Source organism: Tachysurus fulvidraco, chromosome 24, assembly GCF_022655615.1.
Source record: "Tachysurus fulvidraco isolate hzauxx_2018 chromosome 24, HZAU_PFXX_2.0, whole genome shotgun sequence".
Classification (NCBI taxonomy): Eukaryota; Metazoa; Chordata; class Actinopteri; order Siluriformes; family Bagridae; genus Tachysurus; species Tachysurus fulvidraco.
The window spans coordinates 10876366-10895227 of NC_062541.1; positions in this window are offsets into that span (position 1 = coordinate 10876366).

An 18862-nucleotide genomic window follows, 5' to 3' on the forward strand; every position below is an offset into this window, starting at 1 on the left:
AAATACTTTAAAAAAAAATTCAGTCTGGTTGTGATAAATCTGATATTCTGTCTTCACTGTAGTGCATATATTCAGTGATCACTAACTGCCTTTAGCTTGAGGCTGAAAAAGACACATTGTCAAAGTGCACTGAATGCCATCTGGTGCCTTCAAGCCCTGAAGATATAGCATAAGAGGTCAAACAAGAGGTAATGTGTCTCTCAACCTCATGACTCTAAGGCTGTGATCTGGCCATTTGATCTCTGGGCAACAGGTTTATGTTTAGTGAATACCATTCTTTTCCTAAAAGCCAGATTTAATATGAAATATATGATTTTCTTTCATTATAAACTTAAGTAATTAAAGTCAATGTTTATATTTGTTTAGATTTTAGTAGCTCAGTAATCACAAGCGTACAACCAAATTGGCTCAGGAGGATTTAGTAATCCTCTTTAGTGAAATGTGAAACGCAAAATAAACCATCCTAAAACATACCAGTGCATTTTTGGTAAGTCATTTGATATATCTCATTTATTCTGAAATGATTTAGTCTGCTGTGCTTTCACATAATCATAAGTGTGCTTTCCATGTCCACTGAAAATTTGACAAACTCAAAGAGTGTGTGGAAAAGTTCTTCAAGTAAAATTAATTATCACATTACAATGAGCTGTAATTTTATATGTTACAGCCTTTTACAGCTTGTGTAGGTGTATTTCCTTGGGGAGCCATTTCAAATCAATATTTATATCACAACCTTTTCGGTGACACACATTCAAGTCCACCAAATCAGAACACCAAAATTTGAAGATCCACGTGTTTTACTTTTTCAAAAGTTCTACAAGCATTTGCACATTCACTTAAGATTGTAGCTATGACAAACACATCTATACCGAACCGTGGACCAATACTGAAATATCACACTATTACCCAATGAACTCAATGTCAGCTGAACTTCCAGACAGTTGTCACCAAAACTAAATCTATCCTGCTTTTGCAACTTAGTTTCCTCTCAGACCCATGGATCCACCCAAAAGCCTTGCAACAACAGTTTTGCTCTTAACTTACTTCTCTTTCTCGTAAACTATAGATGGATATTCACACCTCTTTTTATCAAAAACTAAAGTACAAAGAACTGGATACTTCTGTCTTCTATGACCTGATATAACCTGAATATCTACCTAGACATGCTACAAGATACCAACATCCTCACTCCAACCAAAAGTGTCTTTCACCTGAACATTGCACCTGAACATTTTCACCTGAACATTCAATTTAGCACAATTGAATGTTGCTGTAAGAAATGTAAATCACACTTATCCCAGACATTTTGCAATTAAAATCATTCACTTACCTTACAAACCAACATGTATGCATTTTACCTCTAAATTTCTTTAAATAGCATAAAGTGTAATGAAAGTTCATTAAGTTTGGTATTGAGTCGCTTTTAATGTTGTAAATGTTTTCATTTCCAGTGAATTTAATTTCTTTATCGATATTGATTGTTCTTAACAAATGTAATTAATAATTACTATTACAATTAAAGTGTAGGCACAAAATAGTCCCACAGTCTTTCAATCCTTTGGGGAAGTTCAGTCACTTTACATTAAGGATTGCAACTTTATTTTATCATTATTACAGTGTTTATATGTATAATTATATATACTTTTAAACAATTCTTTCTAAAATGTAAACATAAAACCGACACATTAATCATTACATTAGGAACCTCTTGATAATATTAAAACATAATATTAAAAATTCACTGCCTATTAAAGTTGATGAGATACAGTGAGCAGCTTGAACAAGCCCCTTTTTGTGGCCCCTACCACAGAGACCACAGAGACTGGGAGAGAGAAGGAGAGGGAAAAGAGAAGCCTCCTCCTGAGTTGGGTGTGAATGTGGAGTGTTGGGGGTCCTTGAGCTCCTCCTCCTCAGGAGGTCCTAGCTGTTTCTGATTGGTTGACTTTTAAAAGATGCACAGCTAGAGGAGACCCTCTTGTCCTCTGCAATGTCCAAATGCAAATCAAGAGCAATCCTGAGTGTATGGTCTTTTCTATAGGAACAATCACATTCTCTATTCTATATATCCCATCTCTCTCTCTCTCTCTCTCTCTCTCTCTCTCTCTCTCTCTCTCTCTCTCTCTCTCTCTCTCTCTCTCATATATATATATATATATATATATATATATATATATATATATATATATATATATATATATATATATATATATATGATTTTTCAGAACAGTATATATTTTACAGAAACCATACTGTATATATGTAGCTGAAGACGAAATCCATTTAAGTCAACCAAGAACAGGAATGTCAGGCTACAGTGGACACGAGTTTATCCAAACTGAACAGTTGAAGATTGGAAAAACATCACTTGGTCCGATCTCAGATTCTGCATCAACATACATAGTGTAGTGTCAGAAGTTGTTTTCTTGGTACACACTGGGCCCATTAATTTTATTTCAGCATTGTTTACATGACACAGCTTGGTAGTACTGCTGACCATTTGCTCCTTTTTATGGCAAAAAGTTGCCCATCTTATAATGATTACTTCCAGTATGATAGTGATGATAGTGTACCATGTCCTATGTCAAGAGCTGCATTTAGATTAATGATAAAGTAAACAGGAAATAACACAGTAGCTAGACTGTCAACACTACTACATAGAGAGATAATATAGTGTTGTTGTTATTATTATTATTATTAGTAGTAGTAGTAGTAGTAGTAGTAGTAGTAGTAGTAGTAGTAGTAGTAGTAGTAGTAGTATAGACATGCGGGGAAGACGTGATATGATCAGATGAGTCACCCTTTAATACATTCCCACCAAGTGCATGTGTGGCTTGTTAATGGCCTTGTCCACTTTGACTGAAGGTTTATTATCAGTGCAAAGTTATTCTGACTGATCACCTGTCCAATGATTAAACATTTATTTACTGATGGAAGTGGTTTCTTCCATCACAACCCTTCTTCCATCTACAGGATATAAAAGCTCACAGAATGGTCTATGACAAGACACACTGTTCTTCAGTGAATCAGTGTTAATGGCTCATAGGCTCAACACCTACTAAGAGAATGTATATAGATGTGTATTAACATGCATAACAAAAACAGGTAGATAGATAGATGATTACATTACTGCATGAATCCCTTTATGTCTGTTCTGATCTCATTAAAAAAAAATGAGTCAGAACATATTTTTAGCAACCTTATACAGTATTTTTGCATGTTTTCTACGACTATTCTGGTAGTGTGCTGGATGGTCAACCTTTATTCAATAAATGAACAGATGTTGCTGGTGAGATATGTGGAGACAGTAAAGTCAGAGAGGCAGAGAGAGAGAGCGAGAGGGGGAGAGAGAGAGAGAGAGAGAGAGAGAGAGCTTAATGTAGAGCCAGACAGTAAGAGAAGGTGGGGATTCTGCATAGTTTTGCTGATTCGTCACTTCAGAGGTAATGCGGACCTTACAGCTGATGCCTGATCTGATAAAATCCCAACCACACCCAGTATCTGATTTTTGCGGCAAACAGCAACAGCTCAAGAAAAGTTTCTCATCATACACTTATAGTGCTCCCCTCATAGTGTCCTCAAAATCTAGATGGCAGCCAGCCAAATTAGTAAATGTGATTTACACAAGGTGTGAAGCAGCACTGACATACTCCCTTCCTGTTTGACAGAAAATGCCTTCAGATAGCACACTTTCGATTTTCCCTCACATACAAATCAAAAACAGCTAAAGTATATATTTTTCTCTTTTAGCTTTACTACAAGTGTCTTGTGTATTGAATTTCAGGGCGTGGACTTTGTGTCTCATCTCCTCTTAGTAATCAATTTACAAAATGCCTTAGAGGATTTTCTGTGAACTGGAACAGCAGTGCTTGGTAGTGCAGTGCTGAATCGATATTATTCCTTATGGGCCATATTAAGGAGAGGATTTTTTGCAGTGACTGGTATCATCTAGAGGGTGGAAAGCATGGACTATTGACCAGAACAGAGGAATGAGTGGGTTTGTCATGTGACCTGTCTGATTGATAGATCATCGTTAATCCTGAAAACTGCAAGGTCTGTACTGCATTCTTGGCTGAATCAACCCTGAGAGAGAGAGAGAGAGAGAGAGAGAGAGAGAGAGAGAGAGAGAGAGAGAGAGAGAGAGAGAGAGAGAGAGAGAGGAGCATGAGCTCAGCTCTGTGTACAGCTTGTTCTTGTTGAAAACTGTGCCTTGGCAGTGACAGGGTGAGAAAGATTGTGAGAGAAAGTTACAGAATTCAAGGGAGGGAGGGAGGGAGAGAGAGAGAGAGAGAGAGAGAGAGAGAGAGAGAGAGAGAGAGAGAGAGAGAGAGAGAGAGAAAGAAAGATACAGATACAGATTGACTGAGAGTTGGGAGGGAGGTGAAGAAGGAGGCGGTGTATTTCACAGCAACAGACTCTGTTAAAAGATTTCATAATCATTATCTGGTGATGAATAAATTGTGAAGGCAGAACACGCAGAGTGTTGGCATGCCATTACGTTTAACATGCAGACTGTACAATAAATCCTTATGCTGGCAGCATATGGATTTGTACTTAAGCTTTATGTATTATGCTTTATGATATCCATTAATAACAGATTTATGGATAACATTAACAGCATTGGAAATGATGGCAACCTGCTTTCCTATTTCACCAACACACCACCACAGCTATACTACAGCTGCTGTGTCCCGTGGCCAGTGCTCAGTGAAACAAACATATGGATTTAAAATGATTCTTTTGAATGCAAGATATGAGCCAATAACTGCAAAACTGCACAAAAAAAAAACAAGCAAGCACACTAATTTTAACTAAGTGAGGTTGTAAACAACAAAGTCCACTAGCTCAAACACTAGATATAAAAGACAAACAAACAACTGCCTTCTAAAAACAGGAGTCTTTTTTTACTTGAATTTCACAGTCACAAAAATTCATGTCAATGATGTATTATGTGAGCACTGGCTATATGCTGTATAACGAGTAATAACTTTGTAAAATTTCAGTTGCATTGCTGTTGCACTCCTAATATATTTAGATAAGACACCTGCAATAGATATTTGTGCATATACAGTATAACTACCACCATTTTTTTTCACAGTGTAAACAGAGAAAATGGGTGTTCAGTGTTTCCTTTTAAAGGGAATTAAATGAAGCTTGGATTCACTTCCCTTTTCAATCAAATATTAGGACATAAGATTAGAGTTCAGCTTTAAAAATATAGTCCCTACTTCCCTTTGAGAGAGAGAGAGAGAGAGAGAGAGAGAGAGAGAGAGAGAGAGAGAGAGAGAGAGAGAGAGAGAGAGAGAGAGTACTGTCTTTATACCTCCTCTTTCTTTCATGCTAAGGACTTCTTAATACCCACCTTCCCTATTCTATCGTATGGACTAAGCCAAGTGGGCAACATTTGCCACCAGTCCTCAGATTCCTTCTTGTTTCTCTTCTTGACATGATTCTGTCCTAATCTTTTTCCTTTCTACTAGACATTCATGTTCCTTCATCACATCATTTAAAAATTTCAGGATTTTGCCATATTTACTAACAAATGTATAGCGGTGACTTTATCCTGTAAGGAGGATTCCTTCAGATTTATTTTTATCTCCTGCAAAAACACACAAAGGTCATTCTTACAAGGAAATATGTTTACTTCACCCTTCACTTAAGTGTGTACTTGGGCCGTTTTATGTCCTTGCTCTGATTTCATTCTTCTCTTTTGTAAATGTTGTCAACATGTCACATGAGATAAGCTATTTTTGCATAAATTGTCGAGATAGGAGTGTCTTTATGATGTGTACATGGTCTAGAAACAAAACATTCCCAGCATTTGCTGTTTTTATTATATATACTTGTTGTAGGGCTTGTGACTGCCCCTGATCATTACTAAATGATTTAATGATGAAACAAAGGTTATTATAGTTTTTGTTGCTTTACCATGATTACTATACATATTTTCTTCATAAAATTTGAAAACACATGAAAACGAATCACCGATTCATTCAAATTCAGTAACTGCATTTTTCCTGTTCAGAGTTGTGGTGCATCCAGAACTAGTCCCTGGAACACTGGGGCGAATGGGATGCTAGACACACCGCAGGACACCATACAGACATGTTCACACCTAGGGAGGATCCCACTACCAGCATGTTTCTGAAAAGGTGGGATGTAACTGGAGACGTGAAGGAACCTCTTCCAGACACATGGGGAACGTGTGAAACACCACACAGACAGTAGGGATCCTGGAGCACTGTAGCACTGCTTTATTAACATGGAGATAAAATGTAAAAATTGTAAATAAGTGTGAAAGGTTATTCTGTTTAATGAAGACGGATGTAAGAGTCATTGTGTTGTAAAGTTAATCAATTTACAAAACATGACAACATAATGTCAATCCCAGAAAGTCTCATTTTTAAATTGGAACACGATAAAACTTATAACTTTATATGCAGTTCCGTACGTCACTCTGGATAATAGTGTCTGCCTCTAAATATAAACCTTTCTTCTTCACTACTCAAGCTGGTAGTAGACAACAATACTGAAAAAGAAAGTATAAGTAAAATATAAAGAAAAGCATGAATGTAATAAATGTATGTAAAAAAGAAAAAAAATTTTGATGCATGTGGGAATGACTAAGAATTGGAGCAAGGACACCTAGTGGTAGAATAGTGAAAATACATTCTGCATACTTGATAGAAGTTCCAGAAAATGTAAAAATGCTGATGTTTACCTGATCCACTAATACAGCCTGGTGATATTTTGACGTTCATCTTTTTTTTTTTTGTTCTCCAAAAATTCAAAAGAGCAGCGAGTTTTGGCAGCACTCAAAAGACTGTACCATTCAATTTCTTTGAGTCACAAAGCAGAAGCCTACTACATTCACCAAAGAGCATTTACATTTCAATACCACACTGAGTTCGCAAAGGGAGGCTGACTCTCTTCCCACTCACTCTAATAGAATACCCTTGTCATCTGGTGGGTTTTCTTTTTCTTGTGAGCCTGTGATCAAGGCTGAACCTGTATAACTTATGTGTGTTTAGACTGAATTGTACAGTAGGAAATGAGCTCAAAGCCCCATGCACTGTAGGATCAGTGTCCTGGCCTTGCATCAAGGCCCCCTTTTATTCACACCCACTCATCTGTAAACTTCTGCTGCCTCTGCAGTCATTGTTCAATCAGTCTACTGCACAGCTACACACACACACACACACACACACACACACACACACACACACACACACACACACACACACACACACACACACACACACACACACACACACACACACACACACACACAATAAGAGCTCATAATAACAATCCATATATACATACATATGCAGTTTATTACCCTTTTACACATTTCCATTTTCTATTTTTTTCAAGAACTTTTAAGAACTCCTTAAGCATACAATTGTTAAATATTTATCTGTGTTTACTAGGGTTGGAAATCTATCTGACACAAATCTATCATAAACAGTGAACTGTTATTCTAAATAATAAAGGACTGTAATTTAACAGCAATAATTTATTGATTAATGGGGATAAAATATTTATTTGTTTATACAGTGACACTTTAATAAGGAGACATGACAACATATCTGTAACTGAATGAATCTATAAAATCTTTTAGTTTCCCTTAATGCTTTAAAGTGTCTGTATCGTTAAAAAGTGTATGTAGTGGGTGCTAAACCTTTTCACATGGTCAAATATTGATATTTTCTACTATAAAGTATCTCACAGAAGTGAACACCCCCCTTACATTTTTGTAAATATATAATAAAATATTTTTTTTAAATATTTATATATAATAAATATTATGTGACAACACTGAAGAAATGATACTTTGCTCCAATATAAAGTGTACAGTTTGTATAACAGTGTAAATTTGCTGTCCCTTCAAAATAACTCAACACACAGCCATTAATGTCTAAACCGCCGGCCACACAAGTGAAAAAGTCCAAATTGGGCCCAAAATATTTTGTGTGGTCACCATTATTTTCCATCACTGCCTTAACCCTCTTGGGCATGAAGTTTACCAGAGCATCACGGGTTGCCACTGGAGTCCTCTTTCACTCCTCCATGTCGACATGACGGAGCTGGTGGAGGTTAGAGACCTTGCGCTCCTCCTCCTTCCAGTGGAGGATGAACCACAGATGTTCAATAGGGTTTAGGTTTGGAGACATGCTTGGTCAATCCATCACCTTTACCCTCAGCTTCTTTAGCAAGGCAGTGGTCATCTTGGAGGTGTTGTTGGGGTTGTTATCATGTTGGAATACTGTCCTGTGGCCAGTCTCCAAAGAGAGGGGATCATGCTCTGCTTCAGTATGTCTCAGTACATGTTGGCACTCATGGTTTCCTCAATGAACTGTAACACCCCAGTGCCAGCAGCACTCATGCAGCCCCAGATCATTACAATCCCACCACCATGCTTGACTGTCGGCAAGACACACTCGTATTTGTACTCCTTACCTGGTTGCCGCCACACACTTGACACCATCTGAACCAAATAAGTTTATCTTGGTATCATCAGATCACAAGAACCTGTCCTGTTAAACCGATGTATGGTCTTGGCCACCGTGCTGCAGCTCAGTTTCAGGGACTTGGCGATCTTCTTATAGCCTACGCCATCTTTATGTAGAGCAACATTTCGTTTTTAGATCTTAAGAGAGTTGATTGCCACAAGGTGCCATGTTAAACTTCCAGTAACCAGTATTAGCGAGTGAGATCGATTACACCAAATTTTACACACCTGCTCCTCATTCACACCTAAGAACTAGTAACACTAACAAGTCACATGACGCCGGGGAGAGAAAATGCATAATTGGGCCAAATTTAGACATTTTCACTTCGTGGTGTACTCACTTTTGTGGCGAGTTATTTTGAGGGGACAGCAAATTTACACACTGCACACTCACTACTTTACATTGAAGCAAAGTGTCATTTCTTCAGTGTTGGCACATGAAATGATAGAATATTTACAAAAATGTGAGGGGTGTACTCACTTCTGTGAGATACTGTGTATAGCTCTGAAAACTACAGGTGTTCCTGAAATGTGTGGTAAAATTGGCCCAACATAATCTCTGTAGGAACAAAAAAGAACTCTTCCACATTTTGTAAAGTGTAGTGTTAAAGGATGTGTTAAAGTCCATACACTGTCAGGCCTGTGCATCACATTTTCCTTAGGAGTCTTTTTGCTGTTTCCCAAATGAAGGAGTGAACTATCCATGTCCTTTTGCACTCCTATCAAACTTTTCAGCAATGGCCTGATGGAATGTGATGGTCGTTGACAGAAGAAGTGTACATTGTGGTCTGTTATCTGGTCAAGATCAAGATTAGCAGGCCGGCACAAAGGGCCATGTTGAGTCAGGAGGTCCAGATGACCCACCATGACCTGCAGCCACAGACATGTTCCCTACTTCAAAGGGTTGAACTCTCAAAACTCAACACCACATGTCAAGAGGAAGGAATGTGAGTAGCACTTGTGAGGAGAGAGGTATCAGTGTGCATAAACAGAAACCTGATTATTTCAATTTGTACAATATCAGATAATTAAGTGCTACAGATGTCTTATCACAGTATAGGAGCTGCTTTGTATAGAGATATAAAAAACGACTCATACTTGAATGCACCAACTTGCTCCAACTGAACTATGAGGTAGAACCATGTGAACATTCAGATCATTCTCAAACAGGATCAAAGACAGACTCACATGGTGTCTCCTAAAAGTACGTAATGACCATGATATTTTGTAACAAATGTGATAGGGTCCATTTCTCAAATTATAAACAAACTACTAGCCTGATTTAATCACCGCATCCATGACAACAAAATTAAAGGATGAATGAAAATATGGTCTTGGTTTGTTTCACAAGCTTAGTATAAGTTATTGTCATTGTTAATGTGTATAATTATATATAGTATAATTCTGTTAGTAGAATAAACATTTGGAGGTGTATGGTGTCTTTTTCATTGTGGAATTTAAGATACATTGTTTTGGTGACGTGAAAGTAAATGTAATTAATGTTCCCTGCATCCCATGGACTAATTTAAAGATTTCTCTCCATCATTTACCATGACACAGATCCTAAAACAACATTCACACACTTTAAATGTTTATTTCCACAGCTCGATGATTTAAAAAAATGAGGATCAGCAGTCAGGGTTGCACTTACAATCTTTTATTGTGCGCATCTTTTATTGTGCGCATCTGAGTCTGTGGAGCTGTGTGATATTTCACAGTTTTCCTCTGTGCTGTGAATGGTAATGTATCCTTGTTGCATCTTTCCTTTGATTAAGTCTGAGAGACTCTGCCTTTGTCATGCACAATAAAGACCCAGCTGTGCCTAAGAAAACAGCTGTAGTTTTGTGATTGGTGCTAAAAGTCTATTGCTTCCTCTTTGTATACTGCACCTACAGCCTAGTTGCCTCCTACTTTTCTGTGGGATGGTAAGTGTCTGTTTGTGTACATGTAGGCGTGTAATTCAGAAAAAGAGACATCAAAAGAATCATCATTGAACTACAATTATTGGTATTCATTGTTACTTGTACCAAAAACATCTGACAACATGTACACAGTTCTGGTGAATCAGGCGAATGTCGGGAAGAGAATCACAACTGTTGTAAAGCAGAGACATTCTTAGCTGCCAGGACTGTACAAGGTACATCAATGATTTGCTGGGAAATCCTGCAGATTCAGTATGTTCCTGATTATTCCTGGTTTAAGTAATTTAACAGAAGAAAGGTACAAGGGAATCTGTCATCAAGAAAAGCTACTCAGATTTATTTAGAGAATGAATCCTGTCTCTTTTATAATCAAATCTATTTCTACTGCATCTGTAGCATATGTGCAGTTAACAAAGACAATCATTCCGTCATGTTTCACTATAGAGAGCAAAAAACTCTCTGCTAGGATACTAGAAAAATACTTATAGTTGCGATGTAACAGGATTGGAATATATGATCGGAAATGAACAAATAAACTGCTCCGAATGGACACATACAGATAAGATTAATCAGCACACATTAAAAAATTAATATTAATGCAGTATTGAGTGTCACAACAGAAAATCATTCACCCTATTGTATAGAGATCGTGAATCCCAATGATCCCACAGCCATCTGAGGCCTTGAGCCCAAGAGTGCAAAACTGACTGTGATCTTATTGTGGAAGGGATATACTCTCTCTCACCATATCAATCACAGTGGCATTAGCCAATCATGGCCATCTGTGAGCTTGTACATGCAGAAGGAGGTGGATAGTCCTTTACTCTGAGTGTGTTGTGCTGCCATGTTACGCACCAGTTTGAAAAGATGAGATTAGAAGTATGTGTTTGCCTTCTTTCCCTACTGGGCTGGGAGTTGTTGAATGATAATAGAGAGCTGGCTTTTGGGTGGGAATTTAAAAATACCATCCAGGGTTTTTATTTAAATCGGCAGAAACATCTACTTGGCATCTAGGGTATCATCACACATATAGGTGTTTGTCATGACTAGTATCAAGCAGAATGCAACAATGCAACAACAAAAAAAACACCCCACTCCATAGATGTTTTTGGATTTATGCAGGTGCCAGCTAGCTTAAAAAAAACCTTCCTGTTTAGGCCACACCCTCTTTGTTTTAAATCAAAATCAACATTCAGATTTCAATATTTAAGCCACTAAACAGAAACAGATACACAATATAGATACAGATAGTGGTATTGCATTACATCCCCAACTTATATTGGAAGTGCAGTTCTTGTGCCAATTGATAGATTATCTTTCAGACTATTTTTTCAGAGCCTTGTGGTTAATAATTACTGGTGTAGTTATGTGGGCATCAGTAAGCAGAATATATTTTTACTGTATTGCTTGAAAGTTTGAAGATCATCTCCTATGCCACATCCTAAGACCTAGCGAGTAACAACATTATCATTAAGATTGAATTAGACTGTAATGGCTTTAATTTTGAATACACAGATGCTAAGTGTTTAATGAGAGAATTCTCTCAGCTTCCATTATAAGTAAATACTGAATGAACTGTTTTATTGTTGCTTTCTTGAAACAGACAATGTCCATATCAAATCGCACATATTGTACAGCTGTAATAAACAGATATTGAGTAGAATTAGTTCTTTAGTTTAAATGATCCCTCTAACCTCTGCTTAGAGGGATCAAATTAGGTCAACAAATTAGGTCTGTATGTTGGAGCCAAATTACCAAAGATTCAAGTGTGAAAATAACATATTCATTAGCCTAATAGCATGCAAATAAGCCAGTCGTTTCTTTTGCTCCCAAGCCATGGTTGTGTTTTCATTGTTAACATCATCTTAACATTCATATTACTTGTTTTCTTAAGTTGGCTGTTCACAGGGGAGGATGAATAAACCTCATGAATATCACTTTGCCTTTGTTCTAGCTTTTCCAGTCAAGACCTTTACATCAAGCCTGCATTTGTCTTTAATACCTATTGTCTTATGAGACAATTTCACTGTTTTGTCACCACCCCACAAGCTGTTACTCTTATGAGCCAGTGCCTGAGAGAAAGCCAGACCCTTGGCATCTTTTCCACCCAAAGCAGCCATTTGTCCTCGCTCGGAGCTCTGATCATTGTGTTCCACCATTTGTACTTCAGCTACAACAATGCTTAAGACAATTCTTGTTTTTACACTGACGAGTTCTACAGGTTAAGTGAAGCTGAAGATAACTCAACTCATCCTCCTCACGCTGCATCCCTTCACACCCTCACACCCTGTCTCCTTTGTTTCTGTAGCATATGTTGCAGAAACAGTGAGGGCCAGAGGGCATCACTACCATTAGGGAGAAGTCAAGCAGGGCACATTAGCACATTAGCAGCCAGTCACCCCAGAGAGACGGACCACTACTGAGTCTGCATGGGGTTAGTGGGTGAGGGGGACTGGAGACGCACCACAGGAATTCAGATCATTCAGAGAATCCTTCTCATTGATCCACTGATCCCGCCCCTACATTATTCATTCAGGATGCTCCTCCGCAAAATCTAGCTTCTTTGTCCTACAATCACCTCTTATATGGCTTTACTCTAAAGATGTAATCTAGAACAGATTGAAGAGAGAGGAGGCTGTTATTACTGGCAGGGAGGAACAGTGTGTCTATTGTAATGGATGCAGCTAAGAGAATGTCTGTCGAAAGGTTGTGTAGTGAGGTCTACCCGGGTCAGTGCCTGCTCTGGCCATGCTGGTGGGAAGAAAGAAACAGAGGAGATAGAAAAGAAAAAAGGGCCAAATGATGCCAGACACCATTCTCAAGAACATTTGCAGTGCCATCACTTACTCCTGTTGTCCTGGAACACAGAGAGGCCATGAGGGAGGCCATAAGGCATATCCAGGAGAGATGAGACCTGGTCTGTCTTATAGAATGCTCATCAGTCACTCTGCTCTTCATGTGTGTGGAGAAAGAAGGAGTACATCTGTTTCTTACATAAGACATAAGATGGAAACCTAGCAACAGTCTTTTATTTACCGCAATTGGAAAAGAAAAAAATAGTTTGTGTTATGATACATTGAATACTGTAGGTTAGCATTAGTAGGGCAGAACTGTTGTACAGGAAGCAACGTTGCCACCTCACAGTTACAGTTACAGAGTTCATGTTCCTGTGTCTGTTCAGGGTTGTTCTGGGGTCCTCTAGATCTCTCCCATTTTCCAAAATCAAGCTAGTAAGTGTATGGACTAAGATGAATTGCCCCTTGGTATATTGCCCATATGTGTGCACTGTGCTGTGTGAAGGAGTGGCATCCCATCCAGGGTGTACTCCTATTTCATGCTCAGGTTCCCAGTATGAGCCCTGGAACCTCCACAACCCTGATCAGGATTAAGTGGTTGAGGAAGCAAATAGAATTCAGACTTCATTTAATCTTTCCACAAATACACCAGATTGAGCACTCCATCAGATTGAGCACTCCATTTGGTTCTGGCTAAATCACTAGTCCAGGAGCCTGGGACATGCAGATTTCATGACCAGGCTTTTGAATGCTGGAACTACAGCATGCACTCCTCCGTCCAAATCTCACTGCCTGCTGTATTACTGTGGCTGAAATGCTGTTTCGTTTGACAGTAAAGCATTTTTACTATGCATAATAATTAGTGTACATGAATGTGTGCAGGAACACACAGGTATGTGGAAACTTTGATGAAATGTCCAGTGGAAAGCTGTAAATTAGGGCAGCATGTAGTCCTGGTTTTAACCATATATTGGTAGAAAATAAAGAAGCTAGGCAGAATAGAATAATGTATTTTAGGCGTAAACCAATGACTAACACAGACACAGAGTGAACAATACATCGATATTCTTCATGATCATACTCTTGTTAATTTTCCTCCATTTGTATTAATGCACTTGACTTGATAATTAGCTTGTAAAACATTATTTCCTGGACAACCAATTGAAACTCACAGAAGCTCTTGCCTGATGAGCAACTAATGTGATTTGTCCCCCGCTGCAATAACACAATTACACACCATAAAAATAACAAATCTTTGTTTATTTTAATTATGTTTTTAATACATTTACTTTCTTAGTGTACTCATTACAAATGTCAGAATTCATGATTCATTTATTTTTTTGTCAAATCACTGTATATATTAATTCTATTTATAAATTTTTATAGAAGCCACAACAAATCATTTTACACCTGCTTTTTAGATTAATAGTTATTAATAGTTAATGAAAAATAGGAACCAAATCTCATGAATTATTCTTACAATGTTAACTGTGTTTGGGCAAATAAACAAACAAACAAACAAACAAACAAACAAACAAACAAACAAACAAATAAATAAATAAATACTTTTGTGTGATTATGAACGACTTCTGAACAACTGCAACAGCCTTAAATTGTCCAAGCCCTAAACACATGGTCTCAGCTGAAATAGGAATTTATTGAACGCTTATTATTATTGTTGGTGTGACTGCTGAGTTTGGCCAAGGATGAAATCTTCACTGTGTGTTAGCTCGATTTGAGTCCATTAGCTGTAATGAGTATGGATGAGTCTCAATACATCACAGCCCAGCTTTTTGTCTTGGCCAAGGCTTAATAGGCTATCAATCAGGAGCCTCTAACGAGAATCCATGCACTGTAGCCTTGTGTGGTTATAAGCTTAGAGCTTTCTAGTCGATAAAAGATTATTCTCTTGTGTTGATGTTTCCAAAATACATCGCCCATTGTTGAACATTTATTACATTTCCACATCATGATAATTGAATAACATTACATCACTCTTCGCAATGCTTTCATCGATATTGCATGAAAAATAGCAAAATAACTAATACTTGTCTTATTGAGCATCGACACTTCTAGTGTGTTGCGTGAGTGAGATGTGTTTCAGCTTTTATCGATTCATATTAGGTGATTTTTACTGTTTATGTTAGGTGAGTTAGCTAGCTTGCTAAATTATGACTTACAGTAGATTAAGGTAACATACATAGCACGCAGGTAACATAAGATTTGGTTTCATGAGTCTTGTGTTTGTTCCCATTATTGTGATTTACTGACTTGGTCTCATGTGGCTCAGTTTTTTTAATGGCAAACCTGTGCTATGGTGAGGCAAAAACAATTACAGGAACAATAGAAATAAACAGCTTTGACTAACTCACACACTTCACATCACTTCCTCACCCACACATTAGTATCAGTGATCGCTAGTTTGTCAGTTGGGATTGGCTTTAAATCATTTGTGCTATTTCTAAATTGAAAGAACTTTTAAGCATTTGATAATGACTGTGTTGAGAATATAACTATAACATAATGGGGTGTGCTGTTATAGGAAAATAATCACTGTGACACTAATAACAGCCTGCGTCTTTTTTTTGTTTTGTTTAGCAACTACAAACTGCACGTTGCATGATTTATTAGTTTATAGTTGCATTTATGGTTGTGGAACATCTGCAAAAGTTAGTTGCTGTTATCACTTACATTTATAGCGGCTATAAACAGTCGTTCCCTCAGCAATGTCTCTTTTTTCTTTCTCTTGAAGTTAAGGAGGGGGGAAAAGCAAAACCAGGTTTACAGGTTTACTTCTGACTGTTACAAAGTGCTGCCACTGGTGACTCCTTCTGAAAATGCTTGATAAATGTCTTCTCAGTTCTTATTCTAAACACCAGAAAACAAAAACACCCAAAGTATGGTGTGTTGCATGTGTAGTGTTTTGTGTAGTGTGTATAGTAGAGATTTATTTTTTTTTGCGTCCATTGAGACAGGAGCGCTAGTAGATCTGATTGCATCTGATTTGAGTGTACGCATTTCTCTTGCTCTGACAGTTCCTTCGATATTATGAGTCAAAAGAGGAGGGAAAAAGCAAGCAGGAAAGAAGCGGTTACAAGTGTTGAGTCAGCACGATGCTAAACACACTGTCAGCTTCTCCTGACCACAATGATCGAGTGGAGCGTGAGCTCTCTAGGGAGATCTGGCCCTTCTGCTCATCCTAACCTCCACACACACTCCGTTTCTGATGGGTTTTTTTTTACATTTTTTTTTTTTTTACTACACAGACATAATTTGTGTGTAAAATGAACAAACTGCTAATCCATTACCGTCTACATGATCTAAGCAGGAAAAGGGGGTGAAGGTAAGGCGGGGAAGAGACTCCTTCTGTTCGTTTAGAAAGCTGTAAAATGCTGTCGTAATTGCACTGCGACACCTCCTACAGTGAAACACTTCTGAAAAATCAGTCGCTTGAGTCGATGCAGTCAGTTGCAAATTCACCACAAATTAGCTGCAGAATTAAAGAAGAGTTTTACATATAATCAAAATGGTGAAACGTGAGGAAATAAAATGTATTTTCTTGAATGACAGGTTTATATTACCCAAATTATGTAAATAGTGCATGAGGTTCCATTAAGACTGTATAATATCTTGTGGGATCTTGGACAGTATTCATGTAGAGCAACTGAACCTGATGTTTCTTCAAATTTTTCAACACTAATCTACTTTATAGCTGCATGGTGTTCCTCCAGAAAATGATCAAAAGAGGCATATGTGTGATGGCTTCAGAAAAATATTCACATGATGTCTTTTTCAACAATATTTCTGAACAATAAAGTGAAAACATTAGATTTGATTTACTATATCCTTTATTACATACTCTTTTATGTGGTCTTTACAGTAAGAGATTAAAGATTAAGGGAAGATTAAAAAATAAGCAAAAACATCCACTCTGTTTTGGTGAAATATATTTAAAAGTTTAGGAATCAAAGCATGTTATTGTCAAAATGACTGAATATCTGATGAATTATCATCTTTTTTGTCTGATTGTTATAAACAGGCTTAAGTCAAAAAATAAAGAGCTAAAATCTTTTTCTTATGCTGGAGAGAACATCCATACTCTTTAAGACTCTTTAAGAGTCCTCAATAACCTCAGTAAAACAAACTGTAGTTCGGTGTCCTGTTCTGAGGCTTCTACATGGATACAGTTTAGGAGCAAGGGGATGAATGGATCATTGTTTGAACAGCGAGGTGACAGAGCTTGGAGACTGACAGCAGCGTAGTGTGAAGCTAATGGATTCAGGCCAGTTGCCAAAATGCTGGTGTAACACTACCGGAACATATGTCCAAACTACCCAACACGTACGGCATACTTACGCTTTGGGCAGCTGGAGTGCCGAAGTGCTACAAAAAACATTCAGCAACTGGACCTGGGTCCAAACAAAGAGGCTTTCAGAGGAGAGGACAGAATCAGCTGTTGCCTTTCGGTGTGTGTGGATGTGTATTTGTATTGGAAATCCATCCATCTACAAATTCAAAACATGTATCTCAATAGTTTTTGCATCTCTCTGCTGAACAAATCTTCTGAAATAATCTGTGCAGCTTTACTGAATTTTAACATTTTGTTAGTGTAATAACTAAAAACCAAGGCAAATCATATCAGGTTTCCATGTAAACATGGAAGCTTGTTCTTCAGTTTGTTTGATGATTGTCAAGAATAATACTAGTTCAAACAATTAAACCTTCAATGAAAGTCTACAAGGACAGCAGATTGTTCAATTAGGGCAATTACAATCAATAAAGTTGACCTAATTTCCTTTTACCACAATTCACTCTATAAGTGCCTCAGTCTACGCACAGATATGACCTCATAAACACTACAGACACTTATGCAACCAAGATGTCTTTTATATTTTCAAGCTTACAAAAGCAATTTTTATGTGTCTTGCAGTTTTTATTAAACGTGTAAACATGAACAAAGAAGAAGTCCATCTGTAGACTTTGATATCCACAATCTGTGAATTTATGCCCTGCAGTGTGCCCATGCATGTGCATGTGAGAGTTTAATATGAACATATCCTGTATCATGTGCTAAAGGAACCATGCTCTTGTGGTGCATTTGTTCTTGTCTCCTGAGGGAGGCTATCAGGCTTCTGTAAACTGACTCCATGACGTTGTGGACAGTTGGCCTGGCTCATCTGTCCATCAGCTCAGTTCAAAGAGCCGCTGAGTCTGCATTTGCCCCAGAGGAACTGCCACGGTCAGCCTTACAGTTTTAGAGCATGGGAGGTCCAGGCTATTTTATTGATCACACTCACTATGGTGAGTCACACACTGCAGAAGTGAGCAGGAGTTACAATGGGAGTTCACATTTACTGACCAGATGCATTTAAAAATTACCATATTATCACTGAAATGAATGAGTTACTGTTTACATTATATATATATATATGTCTCAACTGACCATTTTTTAAACCACTAATAATACACTTATTACTAAGTTACACTGAAATATACATAAAAGATGATATAGTATATAACAGACTAGAATATAATAATAATAATAATAATAATAATAATAATAATAATAATAATAATAATAATAATAATAATAATAATTTTTAAACATTTATAAGGCCAGACACCTACTGCAG